At 52.1% G+C, this 12,500-nt stretch overlaps 1 protein-coding gene across 1 annotated transcript in view; it reads right to left on the bottom strand.

Moving 5' to 3' along the window:
- Positions 1 to 12,500, bottom strand: part of LOC126572552 (MICAL-like protein 1) — a 34,798-nt gene that overhangs the window by 13,192 nt on the left and 9,106 nt on the right. The window lies entirely within an intron of this gene.

Here is a 12,500-nt window from a genome sequence, read left to right as displayed (position 1 = left end):
ATCGCGGACCGGGCGGAACTGAAAACACATGGTTCACCTCGCGCCTGTTTTATGTTTTGGGGCCATTAAACCACAACTCGTGCCGTGCCGGTGCGGATTATTGCCAGTCTGGCCACCATTCGCTGGACGGTTCTTCCTTTTAAAGATTGATGAAAGGGGAAACGGAGTCCTTCCATAAGTTAAGTGCCCGAAAGGGATTCATCTCATCGTCGGGGCTCCAACGAATCTTCCGTATTGTAGGCTATCGGTACCGGTTCCTCCCGCGTGCGTGCCTAGGTGCCAATCAGTGGCAGCAGTAGCAGCAACAGCAACCGATCGGACGTGATCGTTCGAGATCCTTTTATGGAAGTCGACCTCGCCACGCGACTGGCGCGAGTGGCTTGCTGATAGTCGCGCTGTGCTCGTGCCATCTCCAAGGGGTACCGTACGGTTGGCCGGAAGTGAGGAACAAGGTCCGTCGCCGCCACTGTGATTGAGTAATGGTTTTTGGCCAAATATGGCGTGGCGTACGCTGCCGGAAATACATGGCATCCCGTTGGCAGGAAATGGATGATCAAAAAGTAGCTGCAATCAAACCGGTGGATCTCATTCAATTGCAGCGCGTTCAGCTCTATCGCTTAGCCCCGGCACTGTGACCACATTTGGCCAACACATTCCCTGGTTGATCTACAACGGATACCGTACTGGTGAAGAAGATTTGCATCTACCAAGATTGCAGCAGACGCAGCGACAACACCAAGCACCAGCAAGTCCTCTGTCTCTTCCTGTGCCCTTCTTCTCCCAAAGCGATACGATTGCGATCGATGAACAATTTAAAACGGTAAAAATTAATTACATACCAGCGACCAGGCGGGACGACACCCGGATAGATCGGGCACCAGGCACCAGGGTTGGTTTTCTGGTAAATCTTGTTAAACACGCTGGTACCCGGGCACCCGGGACCCGGGAAACACTGCCAGTTGATCGACGATAAGACAACGAATCAAACGACCGGATCCGGTCGAAAGCCAATCGTTGGTACCGCAAACTGCACCTCCGATCGTGAGCGATCGTTTTGCAATCCTTCTAAACTCACTCACTCATCTCTTTCCCAAGCACCTCGCCTCGTGTCTCGTCACGCCTTCGCGATTTGCCGGTGATCATCGCTGTGCGGTTCAAGGTTCGCGCGGTTCCACTCCGGCAGGAGGAACTTTCAAACCCACTTGCAGCGCCCAGATCAGAGATCGGGTGGGGTTTGCGTTGGTGGTTAGTACACGTTTTCGGTGGCTCATTTTAGCTCGCCGGGGAACGGACCGGATCGAGCGATCGTCACCGAAAACGGCATCAGGGCGACGACAAAGAGGCGTCGTTCAGATGGATGGCGCGCTGCCAGTCAGTGATTGACTTCTCATCCACCTGCGTCGATGATGATGATGACGACCAGCAGAAGTTTCGAAGGGGAACTTGTGTCTTTCGTTTTTTGGAGAAGGTTTTTCGAGTATTTTTTTTCGGTTTCGTCTGCGCACCTCGACCACCATTCCGGCTGCTATACCGTTTCATGGGTCTTATTAATAAATATGAAAAAATGGTAAAGAGATGCTAGCGCTGAAAATTGCTTTCGCGCCAGCAATTGACTTTCAATTCCCGTGGTCGTCGATGGCATGGGGTTCGTTCCGCCAAGCCGTTTCGTTCCGTTGTGCGAGAGACAACGATTATTACTATAACAACCCTACCGGTGAAATCATCACTACCGTCATCATCATCATCATCATCATGGATGAATCCCGGGGAGAGGAGGCACCGGCAGGGCAACAGCTGAAGTTGGACTCCCGTACCTCCCTTTAACCAACGACCTGCGGGAACCAAGAATTAGCGCAACCAGGAAGAGGCCACGATGGGGACGACGACGACGACGGTGACTACAAGAAGCACCGGTGGTACCGACGATGAACAGTGAAGAGCTTCGCATCGCGGTTCGCTTGTGGCGGAAATAATCATTAAATTAATTACTTTATTACCATACGCATCCACACGCGGCGGCACTAGATAGCCAGTCAGCCAGCCAGCTAGGCAGCCGAGGGGACGCGATTTGCAGAAAGATGTTGCTGGTCGGAGGAGACGAAGGAGAAGATCATACCGGACCCTTTATGAAGTGGTCCAGCGGCGGTGGCGCTGGTTGCGGCGACGTAGAGGTCGGTGGCAGCAACAACAACTTTTCTTTCCAGCCAAACAGAATACACCAACAGCTGGGGATCGCAGCCGTGGCATCCGTATGGCCAGTATGTTATCGCAACAAACAACTTCGCTTAATGGAGAAAGTAGCGTTAGCAGCAGCAGCAGCGGCAGCGTACTGGCGGACACATGGCGGACCCTCCCAAACTTGGAAGCGAGCAAAGAAGCTCAATGACCATGAGCCTCTGTGTTCGCCCTGGAAGGAGCTTGGCGCCACCGGCGAGTGCCCCCGCGGGAAGGGAACTCGCGCGCACGAAACCTGGCGGATGCTTGGCGCTTGGTGAAGAAAGTCTAGGCGCACAGGCGCATTAGCATACAGACGACACGCGCTCTCCTTCATCCCTCCGGAGTCAGTGGCGGCCAACCAACCAACCTGACCAACGCCCAGGCCCTCCCCTCTCTTTTTATCCCCTGGACAAGTCAGTGAACTTGTAGCTCGTTGATGAGCGGTCCAAAGAACAGGTACAACGCTCCGTCGACCAAACTTCTGTTTAAGATTCTGTTATGTCCTCAGCGCTGCTGCTGTTGGGATGATGATGATGAGTATGAAACAAAGGCAGAGGCAGAGCAGCGCTCGGCCATTGTTTTCACTTCACACCTACCATCATCATCATCATCATCATCGGAGTCTTACGCACAACAGAACGGACACGCCCGTAGTCCGTGGGATGAGAGGTTGATGATGATGTCTGTCTGGTTGTCTGCCTGCCTCGCCACGATTGTGCTAATTTGTCCACTTTATGTGCCGCCCCAAACGGGCGAGGAGGTCTAGGAAGCGAAGCCCTATTAGGAGAGCGTTGGTTCTCATTCGCAGCAGCATCGTTCCCACTTCGATATCGAAAACGAAGTGAAATGGGCCACGGGCCGCGCGTGTTAATGGCATGATTGATGAGAGAACTGCTGCTCTTTGCAGCAGCTTTGACGATTTTATGCGCCCTCGGTGACTGCGCGGCGTTTGATGTGCTACCGCCACTGTCCTATCATTAACTGGAAGCCACCCACCGAGAGGGAGCAAAAGAATTGCTCTCCAACCGCATTAAGAATTGTTTCCATTTTCTGCGCACCACCGCGCACTGATCGTTAGCTAATAATAAACCAGCGCAGGCGGAGCAAGTTCTCACCCACAGTGGACCTGGTTGTTTGTCAATAATCATCTTGCCGAATCCGAAAAATAATTGGTGCCAAGTGAGTGTTGAACTTGAAATCGAAATCATCGAGAGGGAGTTCACAAGATCTGTCCACGACATCGACGACAACGACGAAGATGGTGTCGAGAGAAACACCGAAAAACCAATACAGCTTAGAGATTGCTCGAGCGTCCTTATACGCTTTCCACAACAACCTTGCTGCTGCTGCTGCTGCTGCAGACACGGAGCGGATGGATAAGCCAACGACTCCGGCGGGCAAACGCAATTGAAAACGAACCATAATGAGTCGACCATTTTCCACACCCCACAGGATAATTGCGGTCACAATAAACGGTGCTGACGACACGCCAGACACGCGTGTCACGTGTGAAAGTTGGCGATTGGAAAAAAAGCCTTTGATTTGATGGTCGGTCGGGTATTGGTTTATGGGTTGGTGCCATTCGCTTTCCGTCCCGTCCTTCGGTACACGTTTGCGGTGAGTACACAACACAACTACAAGACAATCGTCTCGTTTCGTCTCGTCTCGGACAGCTCGGAATGACGAACGTAATACGCCGCGTACGTAATACGCTGTATAGTGTGGCTAACGCTACAGTAATAGTGCAACGATCGCTAGATCAACGCTGGAACAGTATCTCAGCGTAGCATAGATTAACGTAAATTAAGATTAAAAAAAAGAGGAATATTACCAAACTCGGTTCGCCGCAAGTGGTGCGCACCGACGACGGCGGCGGCTCGGGAACAATGACAAAAACGGATGATAAATATGGAAATTGTGGCCGCGTCATAGAAAGCCCTACGCAATCGCCAGCACCACAGCCACCACGCTAAGTGTTTTGGAAAGAGGAATAAGGTGACGCTGACGCTGAGGTGTGTTGTGCCCGAACCTGGGCCGAACCAGGCCCCAACAACACTGGCACCGTTTGTTGGTTTAGGAGGGACAAAACACAGGGAACGGAACGAACGAAAAAAAAAAGAGGAAATAGGAAAAAATAGGAATACAAAGGCCCAAGACACATAATAATGAAGCAGACAACATACGGTGAGAATGGAAGGTAGCTGAACCGAACTGCCGTGTAGAACGGTCCCAGTGTGAAAGAGAAAAAGAGGAAACAGAGAGAAAGAGCTGGTAACGGACAGTATGAATAAACATATAAATACACAAGATTCAAAGTCGACGGATCGTGGCTCTTCCTCCTCTAAACAAGGGGTGTGTGTCTCCCACCAGAAATGGAGACCACGAGGTACCGCAATCGTGGGTTCCTTCGAATTGCGGTTGGGCATCGTGCGTTGTTTCGCGCTCACACGGCATGAGTAGTTGGTGGTTAGATGAAGTTGATGTGAAAAACCTTTAGCGACCAGCACCGGTCTGTGGATATGGATGACTCATACTAAACACGCTTCACGGCTGGCCATTCGAGCTGGAGAGAAAGAAGGCTCCAAGACAAGAAATATGATGTCCACACAAACCACACAAAGTGACGGTGCGATTACGCGAAGAAATCGCGAACATGCGCCAGCGCTCGCAGTGCAAACATTTGATGAACCCCTTGGAGCAAACGAGCTGGACATTGACAATCCGAGAGCCTTCGACCAGTTAAGAATGAACGATGGAGACGTAAAAGAAGTAAGGGATAAAGGGGAAATAAGTGGCGTAAAAAAAAAATTAAAAAAAGTCCAAAATGCCATCGACAAGACACCCCAAAAATGCGTCCATCGACCTCGTATGCCGAAAGCTCGCGTAAGCAAGCAGTATTACGAGAGAGAGAGAGAGAGAGAGAGAGAGAGAGAGAGAGAGAGAGAGAAAACCGAAAAGGCCAAAAACTCAAGACCAAAATCGGTTTCAACTTCCTTCGATTCCTTCCATTCGCCGCACTCGCGGGAGATTTCTCTCGGTACAAAGAACTTCAACGTCAAGTGACGAACCTCCGGTGACGATGACCCACCTTCCACGCACGATCGCTTTACCATTTGCCATGCTTTGACGCCGATCTTCGATGGAAATGCGCCCCGTTTTGCGGAGCCCACCTTGCGCTGCTCAAGCCCACTCATCATCATCATCATCATCATCATCGATCGTCAGAATCTGGAACTTTAGAGCACAAAGACGGTGATGGTGGTGGTTGCGGCCATGACATGACCACAGGCAGCTTGGCGCAGGCAGTTTGAGGAGATGAAATTAAAGATGATGAAGTACCTACATCCGACAGCAACCGCTCCACCATCTCTTACCCCTTGCAGCCACTCTCCCCAAACGAGGTTATGCAAATTACTGGCGCGAAGAACGCGCGCGCGCGCGCTCGCGCGGTACACCGACAAAGGCGCTATTTGGCCACCGCCACACGTCGGTGGACGCGGTAAACTACTGGCCACCTTCTGGCGAGCGAGAAAATCGTCGCCGTCGTGAGCTGCCATTGCGGTGCTACTGCAACTGGCGTGAAAAGTGCGTTTCAAGGAGACGTAATGGAGAGCAGCGCCGGAACACATCTGCAATGGTGTGATTACTGACCTACTGACGCCAAAAGGGGGGTTGTTGCAAGCAACAGCAACCGCGGTAAAGCCACCCCCCCGGGGGGTTGATCTATCGTTGCAACTGATGATCTCCGCTGAAGCGAAGCGAAAAGAAAGATTCTTAAACAGTTCCGTTAAGGTGCTTGGCCACGGTAGCAGCATTCACAGTTTAAAAAAGCTTGGTTGTCATTGGCCGACTTGCAAAACATTATTTCAGACGCTCTGCAACGATAAAAAAAAAGTGTGCGCAACTCCCAAACACATATCAATTTTGACTGTTCTTTGCAGCGAAAAAGATCATTTTGTTTGTGAAAAAAAGTTTCACTGATCTGATCTGTGCTCGGTATAACGATAACAACTTGTTTTCAACCTCTTTTTTACAATTTTTAACTAAAAGTTGCTTTCGTGACCATCCATTTTCAAACATTTTCCATCGTCGATCAATTGGAAAACCTCTGAATCCGATTTTGAAATATTAGAATAGCAAATTTTCACCCAAACAAAATAAAAATCTCCAGCATCATTAATCAGAAACCCATGGAAACCGCAACAACGCACAGCACCAAGCCCGATTGAGACATAAATGCTGTTTACCCAATGCACAGACCGCGGCTCTCGCCTTAGAAAAGACGTAATAACATTAGCTTTAAAGGGTCATGAAGCCAAAGTGAACGTAACGCAAGCCGCATACCAACAACGACGGACAGAGTAGCCCCGGTGTCCCATGGCTCAGGCGACTCAAGTGGGGGGTCTTCTAACACATTCCCACGACACTAAACACCTCTAATGATCGCGACCAGCCGCTGCGCTGACACTGCAACTGTCCTGCAAAGGCCTCACCAGCAGCGGCCGGTTCGTTCCAAGCGTTCGTTTCAATGGTCACTGCCCTCTGTTCCTACTGCTGCACACACAGTGTGGCCACAGCTGGACAGCGCTAATGTTTTTAGGGAGGTCCAACTCCGATGTCAGCCAGCGGTACGGCCGTACGTACGACGTGCAATTACTGGAGTCACACAAAAATGCTCGACGACGACGACGACGACGCTGAGATGAAGGCACTCCAATGGCCGGTTGGCCGAAACTCCGTTGAGTACCCCAAGAAGGGGACACCTTGGCCGCGATACCACGAGCGAAGTACTCTGTCAAGAGACTTGCATTTGGGCATGTGTGTGCGTACCACCGGAGCAGCTTACATAATCGTGATCGTCCCGCTGAGATGCTTAGAAAAGGCTGACTAGCTGGCTGGCTGGGGTCCAACTTAATAAGCAAAGAGAAAGGTGCGATTCTCCAGTGCACGAATCAATCGACGCTCGCACGAAACGAAACCGAAACCATTACCTCTCGACCTCTCGAAAAGAGTCTCTCTCTCTCTCTCTCTCTCTCTCTCTCTCTCTCTCTCTCTCTCTCTCTCTCTCTCTCTCTCTCTCTCTCTCTCTCTCTCTCTCTCTCTCTCTCTCTCTCTCTCTCTCTCTCCTCTCTCTCTCTCTCATCACCATGATCATCATCGTTGAACGCATTCATCATCGGTGTTTATCGAGAAACATTCCGCAAAACATACGCCCTCTTGCTGATCGCCCTCTTGCTGATCGATTCGATTTGCTTGGCAGATCTCTCCTTCTCCTTCTTCTTCTTCGTAACTGAACCCGGTGTAACGGGGCTGGGACGATTTTGACTCAAGGGAGGTTGTTCCGTGGCGCCTGAAAGAGGTCACGGCGGAAATCATCGATTTGCAATCCGCTGCAGCAGCAGCCGCAGCAGCACAGTCACAGCCCGGTCAAGCATCCATCTTAACATGATTGCATCAAATTACCCGGTCGATCGCAGACCGTCCCCCTCCGCGATCCTCAGACTCCGACAGTGACGATCGCACGATCGAACCTCAACCCTCCACAGCATCACCATCACCGTCATCATCATCATCATCATCAGGGGGATGTGAGAACCAGCGAAAAGACCTTCTTCCTCCCGGGCGAGAAGCAGCGCACACTCCGGTGGTCTCCCGGTGGCCACAAGAATCAGGTCAGGAGGAAACTGGTTTGCTCGTCCCCACCACCGTCACTGTAACGAGATTAAGATGAAGACTGTTTTCGCGGAAAGCAAAGGGGAGTAGTCGCGAGGATCGGGGCGCGATTGCATGACATGGCTAGGACACGGTTCGAGGCCGAAACGAGGGGGGGTTCATGGCCTCGGCGCACCTCAGGAGAAGGATGCGTGCATGTGCATGAGAAGAGGGTAAGAGTCTGGAGCAGGAGCACCAGCAATCGGCAACGCAAGAGCTCCATTCTCCCGAACCCGTCCATCGGACCTTCTCGATGGGGCTTCAGCGGTCCCCATCCGATCATCCGAGCGGTCCGATCGGCAGCGGTGGCCTGTGGCTGCGGTGGTCCCAATTCTTGGAAACCAACAAAAACCCCAAGAACCGGTTTGTTCCGCGACGGCGTCCAGTCCACTGCGTTCGGCACACACTGGACACAGATTGAGACTTGGGCTTGAGTCCGAGCAACCGCAAACAGCCGAGACGATCGCCGAGCCCGAGGATCGTTGGACCCCCTGGCCGTAAGGGCCAGACCTCTAGATCATTTTTCCGGTCAACACGCGGTCGGCACAGCAGGAATGATCGCAGCAGCAGCAGAAGGAGAAGGTGCGACAGCGACAGCAACCTTGAGCCTGACGCGACCGATCGTTGTCGTCGTCGTCGTTGGGGTGGGTCTACCATGAGATCATGGTCAGCGGAATCGAACGACGGAGGAGCGAATCGCAAGCAACATTGACCACAACACCGGGGATAACTCTCTGATCACCGGTGACTAATTCGAACAATCGACCACCCGCCGCCATGAGCTGCGATGTGAGAAATGGCATGATTTTCGGGTTCTTCCCAATCGAATCACCCCGGGTCTCGGATCGGAGTGTGATTTACCGGCTGATCATCAATCAATCGGCAGCGGCCGGTCGGCCGGGCGGCGGTCTCCAAATTTGTTGATCGTTAGCACCAGATAATCGACCTGCTTGTGTTCGCTCCAACAGAACTCCGTGGACTGATCTCCGGGTCTAATTTCAATTAGTAGCAATCTGTTCCCTGATGCCTTCTTTTACGATAATGATGATCCATCCCAATACAATCTCTACCTTGGAAAGGTTGGCACCGATTCGCGGTAACGGCAGAGAACGGCCCAATGTTTTCAGAATTATTTTTAAAACTCCCAATCGTCACGACTCGTTACCGAGCGCACGTTCCGGAATTGTCCAAAAATAGGAAATGCATGTACTCGTCCGTCGTCGCGCGTTGCAGTGCACTTACCAAGCGCCCCACTAGCCCCACAAATGCCGTCCGTAGAAGAGAATTTAAAAATAAATCGTCCAAGCTGCAACGCTATTGCAGAGTCTCGGTTGGGACTCCTGTTCTATGCACGATGTTCTCGGATTTATTGTATCTTCTAGTTGTGCCGCGAGTTACAAAGCAATGTCGCGCCTGGACATAGGAAAACAAGAAGTGGGGGTAGCGAGAGGCCCTGATATATCGTATATCGTGCAATACAACACCAACCACGGAACACTGCGCCACTACCGATGAATCCTTACACAGTGGATCCTTCCCGTTTTTCCGGATTTCTTGTAGAAACCTAGCGCCGATGTGGTGGCTTAGGGAGCACGCAAGGATTACTCATTGTCCCCGAACAAGTCCCCCAAAAGAAATATGATCCAAGAACCATCAGTGATCAGGTCGCGGCGAGGAGAATTGGGTTTATTACCCCGTCAAGAAAATACTGGTAAGCGACAGAGACACCATCGCTGAGGTTCTATCTGCCGTAAATTTATCGTGGCCTTGAGTTGAACTTCTCGGTGCTTAAGTCAATGCGCGATGGATGCACTCACTCATGCAGAGACCACCACAGGATCGATGTGCGATGATAGGTCGGCCATTTTGTGCTCAGAGGGGCAATTGATGTCCCTCGAATGCACGTGCAACTACTACCACTACTAGGTCTGGTATCTCTCAGACAACTCCAACAGATCAGCATCGTCCTCTAGTGCCTTAGATGGGATCCCGAAAGATGGTAAAAATGAAGTCGCTTGTTGTTGATTTCCGTTTTTAAAATGATTACGACCATTAATCGAATCACTATCGATCATCACACACCACAAGGCTGGCAGCCCGGTAGTGCCAACGCAACTCTCGCTTTTACGCCCCAAGCCAGCAAGCATCATAACTTAATAACCAACGCCCTTTTCATCGACCGTCGACGGACAACGACGCTACACGGGCCACGCATTCGTTATAGATGGAAATTTTCTCCACAATTTATCAACCAAAAGCGCCGCAGTGACAGCAAAGGAATTGACTTTCTTGAACTCCACCACCACCTCGGTTCCGGCCACTTTCCTTTGGTCTGGTGGAGGAATACTTGAACGGCCACTCCAGATCGTGCAATCGCGTCTGCTGCTGGCGCTGTCGCTGCCACTGAGCTGGTGTCCGCACCGCCGATCGGAAGGTAAATTAATTAATTAGCTTGATTAATTGACGCGACGGTAATCGATTACGCCGGCATCGGCTCGCAAACCGTGGCGTAACCGTCGCCTGGCCCCCGGGGCCTGTTGCGCTCATAACCGGTACACATCCGGTATCTGGCCGGACCTCCCATCGACGCAAAACTGCATCCTCCGCGGTTCCTAGCGCGGATTAGCGCACAAACTGCACGTGGATGACGTCGGGCGCTGGATGCGGGATTGAATTATAATGTGTCCGCGCTCAACCCGTTCAAATCCGGTCAATTGCAAAAGGCCACCGGTGGATTAGAAGGTGAAGGCGGTTCTCTCTTTCCCCGGGGCGAGGTGAGAGGTGATTAACATGTTTCTTCTCTCTTTTTCACTTAGCATAACGCGCTCCATCCTGCCCATCGATCATCAGAGGAGGAAGAAAAAAAAAGCAGCGAGGAACACTCTCTAGTCTCTGCCTCGCGAACGCACTGTTGTTGCTTCGTGGAGCCTGCAAGATTGTTGTGCACGTGTGCATAGCGGGGCACGATAGAAAGGGAAAGGCACCGGTACAACCGTTGGTGCCCTGGGTTGGGGTGCCACCATAACACCCTGCGCCGCCGTCGGAGCATAAAATCAAAACGAAATAAACAGGCGACCGCGGCCCGAGATAAAGAAAAGGAGAAACAACGGTCGAAGCATTAAAAACATTAGAAACGGTCAACACCACCGGTTCGGAACGGCTGTGCAGCGATTGGATTTGGATTTCGGTTTTACGAGCTTTACGAGTGCCGTTAAACCGGTGGCCAACGTGCAACGCGGTAACGTGCGTGGCAGTAAGGTTTGCCTTGCAGCTTGCCTTCGCTCGGTGTAACATTCCCCCCTTCTCTTCATGGTCGCGAATCGCCAGAGGGTGCCCCGAGGACCGAGCGAACGAGGGACCGAGACGAAAAACACGTGCACGGTTCGCGGATTCAAAATGCGAACGAATGAACGCCAGCAACCAAAGGCCTCGAGCGAGCGAACAACCGCGCGCGACCGCGCGCCCGCACACCGCTACCTGTCAACTATCTCATAAATCTCAAAATGGTTCCTTCCAATCCCGAACCTGTTGACTCTCAACTAGTCTGTCGTTACCTACAAAAAAAAAACAGCCCGCCAGCCTAAACCACGTCAAAGCTATCCCACCGAATCGATCTTTCAAGCGCTGGTCGCGCTGCCGAAGCCTGGCGGTTCCTTGTTGTGCTCCGTTCCCCCAACTCACGCAGACACACTCTTGTTGGAGGATCAACATTGTGTGTGGCGGCGGAACGAACGATCAGCAGCATAATATGTCGCTGGGCTGCTGGCTGATCGATCCACAGCACACATACACGCGCGCATGCACAGGAAGCGCTTACTTTCATTTCACTTTTATGCTCCTTCCGCACTCCAGTCAACGGTATGATGCTGTAGAAGCATTCGCGCTAGGAGTGGTCCCCTTTGGTCTAGGAGTGGCCCACGTCGTGTTCTCGAGGAAGATGAGAAAATATGAGCTTCATTTCGAAGAAAACAATCTAACGCCCGAGTACTTCCAGCTACTTATCAGTAGTCCGCACTTCCAACACACACCACCATTAGGCGACGGCGGTCCGGTGGTCCGCCGGTTTCACTTCGTGCGCCATCGTGAAGACGAACTTTCTAAAAGACAATCCCGCTTGAGACACTCGGCGTATCGCCGCCCGGTGTACCGGTTGCTGCCTCCCCATCCGGTCATTTCCGTTGGACAGCGCAGAGAGACGACGACGACGACGACGACGAGAAAGAAGGATCGGTCGATCAAGCCGTCCCGGGGTCATTATGCAGCATCATTGCATCGTCGATCGGGCGGCTGTTTGTGTTGTGGAGCGACCACCGGCCGCCACCACCAGTCCAGGCCGGTTATGGTGGTGCACTCCAGGCCGCAAGCCGGGCTGCAGACGCATGCCGCATGACTGCAGATGAAGAGACGAGCGCTAATAAGCGTTCACTAAACACTAGCTGGCCACCACCAACAGCAGCAGCACTGGCACGGGTTAATGAGGTGCGCGTGCAACCTCGACCCTGTTGCAACTCTCCTCGCGGCCGCGGCCGCGGCCACGGCTTGTGCTTTTCTAATGTAATTTAAATCACCCT

This window comes from Anopheles aquasalis, chromosome 2, assembly GCF_943734665.1.
Source record: "Anopheles aquasalis chromosome 2, idAnoAquaMG_Q_19, whole genome shotgun sequence".
Classification (NCBI taxonomy): domain Eukaryota; kingdom Metazoa; phylum Arthropoda; class Insecta; order Diptera; family Culicidae; genus Anopheles; species Anopheles aquasalis.
The sequence above is the reverse complement of the archived record's forward strand: the minus strand, read 5'-3'. Positions and strand labels throughout refer to the sequence as shown.